The sequence below is a fragment of the Piliocolobus tephrosceles genome, chromosome 16 (genome assembly GCF_002776525.5).
Source record: "Piliocolobus tephrosceles isolate RC106 chromosome 16, ASM277652v3, whole genome shotgun sequence".
NCBI classification, from domain to species: Eukaryota; Metazoa; Chordata; class Mammalia; order Primates; family Cercopithecidae; genus Piliocolobus; species Piliocolobus tephrosceles.
Genome location: NC_045449.1, coordinates 21,372,939 through 21,381,816, shown reverse-complemented (window position 1 = coordinate 21,381,816; position 8,878 = coordinate 21,372,939). Strand labels below are relative to the sequence as shown.

General features: G+C 42.8%; 1 pseudogene; it reads left to right on the top strand.

Annotated features, from left to right (window-relative positions):
- Positions 1-7,728: 7,728 nt before the first annotated feature.
- LOC116418498 overlaps positions 7,729-8,878 on the top strand; it is a 6,221-nt pseudogene continuing 5,071 nt past the window's right edge.

Genomic DNA, 8,878 nt, shown 5'->3' with positions numbered 1-8,878 from the left:
TGCAACATAAAAGCAAAGAAGGCACCAAGAGCCAATTGGCAACTTACCTTATCAGGAAGCAATATGGTCTGCTCTAGGAAAGAAGAAGAGCCGGGCCCTCACCCCATAACTGCAGACTTGGAAGTGAAGGTTTGAGGGAAGAACAACATGAAGAACAATAGAGAATGAGCTATATGCACTGTGATGGCTACGAATGGTGAGAAGGTGAGAGCGAGTCAAAGCATAGGTCCCAGTGAGTAGGGACTTAGGAGCCAGGAGAGCAGTGTCCCCCATCCTTGTGTAAACGAGGACCAGAAAACCTGCCTGCCAGCCTGCAGTCATGGCACAAGCACGCTGCCTATCCCAAGCCACTAACAAAAGGGTCACTGCACAGGACAGAGGCCTGAAGCCAGAGCACAGTCACAGTGAGGAAACCCTGAACTAAGACACTGATTCTAGAGCAAGGATATTTCACAAGACCTGAGCAGATACAACCCTAAAAAAACGGACGGGGCACACATGTGACGCACAGGAACACAACCCCCTCGAAAGAGAAGGGCACAGACAAAGCCATAAGGAAGTCAGTCAAAACTAGTCTCAGGTGGCAGGCATCCATCTGACACTGCTTAGTAAACTTGAATACTGTATTTCATCATGTCAATGAGGTCATTATGTGCCGAAAACAGTTTGACAAACTGTGACATAAGATCTTAAGACATCAATTGAAAGATGAATTCCAATTTTAAAGACATTAAAATGGAAAACTTACCAGTCTTAGAATCAACAAAATACAGGTATAGATATGTTCCATGACTCAAGATATAAACAGATATTAAATCTGATACCAGGAAAGAAACTTCAGAAAACCAGCACACAGAAGATTTCATACCCAGTGAAGTAGGAATAATAGGATAATCTGAAAAAAAAATTTAAATAAGCATTCTTAAAATGTTCAAAGGCAGGAGGTTTTGAAATAAGAATCAACAGATATAAAAAAGAACCAAGGGGCTGGGCATGGTGTCTCAGGCCTGTAATCCCAACACTTTGGAAGGCTGAGGCTGGTGGATTGCCTGAGGTCAGGAGTTCAAGATCAGCCTAGGCAACATGGCAAGACCCCGTCTCTACAAAAAAATACAAAAATTAGCTGGATGTGGGTGGCACACACTTGTAGTCCCAGCTACTTGGGAGGCTGAGGTGGGAGGATCGCTTGAGCCTGGGAGGTGGAGGTAGCAGTGAGCCAAGATCACACGACTGTACTCCAACCTGGGCAACAGAGTGAGGCCCTGTCTCAAAATAAGAGAGAAAAGAACTGAGTAAAAATCTTAGACATAAAAAATATAATTATTGAAATTATAAACTGTTTTAAATATAAATAAAAGTGCTGGGATTGCAGATGTGAGCCACCACACTGGGCGTCACTTAGATTTCTATACCCAATATTCAAGAGAAACATTCAAGAGAACAGGCTGGGAGCAGTGGCTCACACCTGTAATCTCAGCGCTTTGGGAGGCTGAGGAAGGAGGACTGCTTGACTCCAGGAGTTTGAGACCAGCTTGAGAAAAAAAGTGAGACCCTGTCTCTTCAGAAAATTAAAAAAAAAAAAAAAAAAAAATGGCCAGGTTTGGTGGCACGTGTCTGTAGTCTGAGCTACTTGGGAGGCTGGGGTCGGAGGATTGCTAGGGCCTAGGAGGTCTGCACTCCAGCCTGGGTGAAGAGCAAGACCCTGTCTCAAAAACAAACAAACAAAACTCCTCTCAACAAGTTAGGTGTAGAAGGAATGTACCTCAACACAATAAAGGCCATGTATCACAAGGCTACAGCTAGCATCATACTCAGTGGTGAAAAGGTAAAAGCTTTTCCTCTAAGATCAGGAAAAAGACAAGGAATGCTCACTCTCACTATTTCTTTTCACCATAGTACTTACTAGAAGTCCTAGCCACAGCAGTTAGGCAAGAAAAAGAAATACAAGGCATCTAAATCAGAAAGAAGTAAAATGTTCTGTTTGCAGATGTCATGATGGTATATAGAGAAAACCCTATAGACTCCACCAAAAAATTATTAGAACTAATTTAAAAATTCAGTGACATTTCAAGATATAAAATTAATATACAAAAATAGTTTATATTTCTTTATAGTAACAATGAACAGTCCAAAAAAAAAATTAAGAAAACAATTCCCCAGCCTGGGCAACATGGTGGAACCCCGTCTCTACAAAAAAATTACAAAAATTAGCTGGGCATGGTGGTGCACACCTGTAGTCTCAGCTACTCAGGAAGCTGAGGTGAGAGGATCCCTTGAGCCTGGGAGGCAGAAGTTGCAGTGAGCCAACTCCACTCCAGCACCACTGCACTCCAGCCTGGGCGACACAGTGAGACACTGTCTCAAAAGAAAAAAAAAATCCATTTACAATTAAATCAAAAAGAATAAAATACTTAGAAAAAAATGTAACCAAGCAGGTGAGAGATCTTTATATTTAAAGCTACAAAGCATTGATGAAAAAAATTGAAGACACAAATGAATGAAAAGATATCCCACGTTTATGAATCAAAAGAATCAACACTGTCAAAATGTTCACACTACCAAAGTGATCTACAGATTCAATGCAATGTTTATCGAAATTCCAACATTTTTTTTACAGAATAGAAAAACAATTCTAAAAATTAGCATAGAACCACAGAAGATCTCGAATAGCCAAAGCAATATTGAAAAAGCTGGAAGTATCACATATTCTGATTTCAAATTATATTATAATCATAATGAAAACAGCATAGTGGCTGGGTGTGGTGGCTCATGCCTATAATCCCAGCATTTTGGGAGGCTGAGGCAGGAGGATCACTTGAGCTCAGGAGTTTGAGACCAGCCTGGGCAACATAGCAAGATCCCATCTCTACAAAAATTTTTTTAAAAATTACCCAGGCATGGTGGTACACACCTGTAGTCCCAGCTACTCAGAAGGCTGAGGAAGGAGGATTGCTTGAGCTGAGGAGTTCAAGGCTGCAATGAGCTATGATGGCACCACTATACTCCAGCCTGTGTGACAGAGTGATACTCCATCTCTTAAAACAAAAAACAGTATGGTACTAGCAATGGAAGATACATAACAGAGACCAATGGAACAGAATAGAGAGCCCAGAAATAAACCCAGACATACGTAGTCAACGAATCATCATCAAATGCTCCAAGAATACACAACTGGGGAGGAGTAGTCTCTTCAACAGATGGTGTTAGAAAACTAGAAATTCACATGCTGGAAAAAAAATTAAGAAAAGAAATTGGACTCTTATCTTACATCATACACAAAAATCAACTCAAAATGGATTAAAGACTTAAACATGACCAGAAACCATAAAACTCCCAGAGAAAATGGAAAAAGCTCCATGACATTGGTCTTGGCAATGCTTTTTTTCTATGACACCAAATGCATAGGCAACAAAGACAAAAATAACAAGTGGGACTACATAAAACTAAAGCATTTCTGCAGAGCAAAGGAAATCAATAAAATTAAAAGGTAAAGTACAGAATGGAAGAAGATATGTGCAAACCATTTATCCAATAATGTGCTGATATCCAAAATAAATAAGGAACTCATACAACTCAATAGCAAAAAAAAAACAACCCATGTACAAAGGCTTTAAATATTGATTTATCAAAAGAAGACATACAGGGCCAGGTGCCATGGTGCCCGCCTGTAGTCCCAGCTACTCGGGAAGCTGAAGCAGGAGGATCCCTTTAGCTCAGGAGGTCAAGGCAGCAATGAGCTATGATTGCACCACTGCACTCAGCCTAGGCGACATAGCGAGACCTTCTCTCTTAAAAAAAAAAAAGGAAAAAGGCCGGACACGGTGGCTCATGCCTGTAATCCCAGCACTTTGGGAGTCCAAGGCGGGCGGATCATGAGGTCAAGAGATCGAGACCATCCTGGTCAACATGGTGAAACCCCATCTCTAGTAAAAATACAACCGGGTGTGGTGGTGCGCGCCTGTAATCCCAGCTACTCGGGAGGCTGAGGCAGGAGAATCGCTTGAACCCGGGAGGCAGAGGTTGTAGTGAGCCAAGATTGTGCCTGCACTCCAACTTGGTGACGGAGTAAGACTCTGTCTCAAAAAAAAAAAAAAGATATGCGAATGACCAACAGGTATATGAAAAAGTGTTCAACATTACAAATTATCAGAGAAATAGAAATCCAAACCACACTGAGACATCTGTCACCTCACACCTCTTAGCAGAGCCATTACCAAAAAGGTGTTGACAAATGTATGAAGAGAAGAGGACTTTTGTAAAATTTTCGTAGTAATGTAAATTGGTATAGCCAGTATAGAAAAAAGTATGGCGGTTCCTCAGAAATGTAAAAATATAACAATCATATGATCCAGTAATCCTTCTGGGCATATATCAAAAGGAAATTACTTTCTCAAAGAGAGAGCTGCACTCCCGTGTTCATTGCAGCATTATTCACATTAGCCAAGATAAGGAAATGACCTAAGTGTCCATGGCCAGTGGAAAAAAGAGAATGTGGTGCACACATGCATGTGTGTGCACACACGCATGCACGCAGACAATGGAATATTATCCAGCCATACAAAGTAATGAAATCCTGTCATTTGCAACAACATGGAAGAACCTGGAAGCCATCATACTAAGTGAAATAAGGCAGGCTCAGAAACACAAATACTGTATGATCTCACTTATCTTAGGGGGTGGGAGAAATGGGGACATGTCAATCAAAGGGTACAAACTTTCAGCTATAAGATGAATAAGTTCTGGGAAACTAATGTACAACATGGTGAGCACAGATAATGTATTGGATACTTGAAATTTGCTCAGGGAGTAGATCTTAAGTATTCTTACCATGTGCAAAGAAAGGGGAACTAGGCCGGGTGCAGTAGCTCACACCTGTAATCCCAGCACTTTGGGAGGCCAAGGAGGGCGGATCATGAGGTCAGGAGTTCAAGACCTGCCTGGCCAACATAATGAAACCCTGTCTCTACTAAAACTACAGAAAATTAGCCAGGCGTGGTGGTGGTCACCTGTAATCCCAGCTACTCAGGAGGCTGAGGCAGGAGAATTCCTTGAACCCATGAGGTGGAGGTTGCAGTGAGCCGAGATCGCGCCATTTAACTCCAGCCTGGGCAACAGTGTAAGACTCCATCTCAAAAAAAAAAACGGGGGGGGGAGGGGGGAGAACTATGCAAGGTGATGGATATGTTAATTAGCTTAATAATGGTAATCATTTCAGAAGGTACACACATATCAAAACAACATGTTGTCAGAAGCTAAATGACTCAAGAAAAAAACAAAAACCCATCATGTTGTACACTTTAAATATATACAAGTTTTAATTGTCAATTATACCTCAATAAAGCTGGAACAAATAGAAAAACAACAACAAACCTAATCTATTAAACATACAGATGCATGCATGTTAAAATATTTACAGGAATTTAGCTAAGTTGTAAGTGGTACTAATTATTTATTTATTTATTTATTTATTTATTTATTTATTTATTTATTTGAGACAGAGTTTCTCTGTTGTTGCCTAGGAGGAGTGCAATGGCACGATCTTGGCTCACTGCAACCTCCACCTCCCAGGTTCAAGCGATTCTCCTACCTCAGCCTCCCGAGTAGCTGGGATTACGGGCATGCGCTGCCACCATGCCCAGCTAATTTTGTATTTTTAGCAGAGACGGGGGTTTCTCCATGTTGGTCAGGCTGGTCTCGAACTCCTGACCTCCGGTGATCTGCCCACCTCAGCCTCCCAAAGTGCTGGGATTGCAGGCATGAGCCACCGCACCCAGCTAGTGGTACTGATTATTTAAGAGTTCAGTCTGCTTATGTGAATTGATAAGACACTAATAGAACAGAATGATTTGCAAGAAACAAGTATTTTGTATTTATCTTTTTTTTTCTTTTTTCTGAGATGGAGTCTCACTCTGTTGCCCAGGCTGGAGTGTGATGGTGTGATCTCAGTTCAATTGCCATCTCCCAGGTTCAAGTGATTCTCCCGCCTCAGCCTCCTGAGTAGCTGGGACTACAGGCATGTGCCACCATGTCCAGCAAATTTTTGTATTTTATTTTACTAGTTTTTTGTTGAGACGGAGTCTCGCTCCGTCGCCCAGGCTGGAGTGCAGTGGCGTGATCTCGGCTCACTGCAGGCTCTGCCTCCCGGTTCACGCCATTCACCTGCCTCAGCCTCCCAAGTAGCTGGTACTATAGGCGCCCACCACCATGACTGGCTAATTTTTTGTATTTTTAGTAGAGACGGGGTTTCACTACATTAGCCATGATGGTCTAAAACCCCAAAACAAATAGGAAAACATTTACATTTTCGAAAGCTAATTAGCTAGCCTGTCAAGTGAACACTCAAAGTTAAACAGGGAACAATTTAAATGATGGCAAAGTTACGCAGGACTGGAATGGTTAGGAACTGAGATGACCAGATTAGTCTCCTCCGTTGGTGCAGCGTCTAGCCATCCCAACCAGAAGCTTGAAGATGCTTCTGAATGACCTGGTAGGTCATAGTTTCCAGAACAGCAGCAGAGAGAGAAAAGCGCCTGAAGGGCAAATGGGCCCTGGTGTGAAGTGAAGGAGAGGCAGCTTGGAAGATATCTGGGTCAAGTTGCTAAAGTTCTTGCATACAAGACACCCAGCAGCCTGCTTCATAGCAGGTGTGCAGAACACGCTCACCCTGTTGTTTTAGGCGCCAGTCACTCATTTCTTTTGTTTATGCTGTCTATTCAAACATTTTCTTTCAGTAAAACCTCTCTTTCGTACCTGCATTGAAACAGAGAGCAGACTGTTACCAAAGCTGGGCAAGGCAAGAGGGCTGCGGCCTCAGATGGACAAGGGACCCAGGGAGGCAGAGCCCTGCTTCTCTCCACCGTGCACCCAAATCTTGCCCTCAGACTCCTCCTTCGCTGCTCCCTAGTGGCTGTAGGAACCCCGGGCCCTTCTCTCTAAAGCAGAAGCACAAGAGCCAGGCCCCAGGCCAGATGCAAAGTTGGCACCAACCCCAAGAGAGGGGAGGGGTCGGGCAGGGGCTGCAGAGAGAAGGGGGTGGTGGTGATTGAAAGGGGAATGGGACGGATTGATACAGCTGTCTCTCTCAGGCTAGACAATATTCACCTACAAGGCCTCAATCTCTCAGACAAAGAACTCTAGGGTAGAATTAAAGGCGGAAAAATGTGAATTACTTTTATAGAACATTCCCTACAAATATTTACTAGACATTTCCAGGATTATGGAGTAAAAATTATAAAAAGAATCTATACCTGACTTTGTAAATATCTGCTGCTGGAACAAGAACGCTGCCTGTAAGTTTAAACAGAAAAACACACACTTCTCATTAATATAAATTCCAATAGTTTAGTTTAGTTCCAGTTTTTAATCTTAAATAAGACACTTCCCCTTGATGTGTGATCTCAGAGAACCTCACTCACATGAGACAATGTTAGGGCACTAACTATTTGGAATTTTCCAGAGTGAATAAAAGATGTACTCCCTGAAGAACTGACACAGGCAAATTCTAACTAGCTGAAGCAGAAGCCACCGTCTTGACATTTTGAAGGGCTCTGAGGGTGCCCAAATGCAGCACTCCCCAAATCCTAGATGATCCCAGAAACGTTCTGGTTGATTTGCAATCAGAAGTAACCGTAGAACAAGGAATCAGGAAGGAAATGTCTTCCCCTCATCAATCTTTGTCTTTGTCTTTTTTTTTTTTTTTTTTTTTTTGAGATGGAGTCTTGCTCAGTCACCCAGGCTGGAGTGCAGTGGCGCGATCCCGCCTCACTGCAAGCCCTGCCTCCCGGGTTCACGCCATTCTCCTGCCTCAGCCTCCCGAGTAGCTGGGACTACAGGCGCCCTCCACCTCCCGGCTAATTTTTTTTGTATTTTAGTAGAGACAGGGTTTCACCATGTTAGCCAGGATGGTCTCCATCTCCTGACGTTGTGATCCACCCGCCCCGGCCTCCTAAAGTGCTGGGGTTACAGGTGTGAGCCCCCGCACCTGGCCCAATCTTTGACTTTAATTTAAGCTACTGGACATCAGAGTGGTACATGTCCTGAGAGTCAGCAAGGGAGGTACAACAGGGCCAAGAAATACATGTTGGGCTTTTGGCATGAACTGCACCAAGATGGAGAAACAAACAAGAGTGGGGGGAAGGGGCACGTGCAGGGCAACACCTGTGAGCTGCTTCATGTCATGAGACACAACAGCCTTGAAACTTACAAGAAGGGCAGGAATGAAAATCAGCACATAAATTTGGGCTATTCTGAAACAAACAAAATAGTCTTCGGTTAATATTAAAACAGTTGCTGGTCATACTGTCTTCAAATTGAACCCGCAAGAGTATTTTCTAAAAATTAAAAATTATTTATTTTTTAGAGACAAGGTCTCACTCTCATGCCCAGACTGGAGTACAATGGTGCCATCATAGCTCACTATAACCTCAAACTTCTGGGCTCAAGCGATCCTCCTGCCTCAGCCTCCCAAAGTGCTGGGATTACAGATGTGAGCCACCAGACCCAGCTTAAAAATGGGAGAAACTTAATAACTTTAAGTGTTTTTCTTCAACCTAACCAACATGACACTAAGTCTACTAAACGTCTGCCATCTAAGGGGAACCCTGACCACTTTCCATTTTTCAGCTCCTTCTTAGCATAAAAGGTGGAGTGAACACAGCAAAAGGAACTAAAACTTGGGCAAAATTCAGAAACTATTTGAAAGTGTCAGGGCCACCTAACAGTGAGCGAGACAGTCTTCTAGAAAGGACCACGTGCCCCAAGGACAATACCAGAGAATACGCTGAAATTACAGGTTAAAGAAAAAACCCAACTCTAAAGTCATACATGAAGGCGATTACACTGTTATTCTACTTCAGGGGAAAAGTATTCTATGCATTTG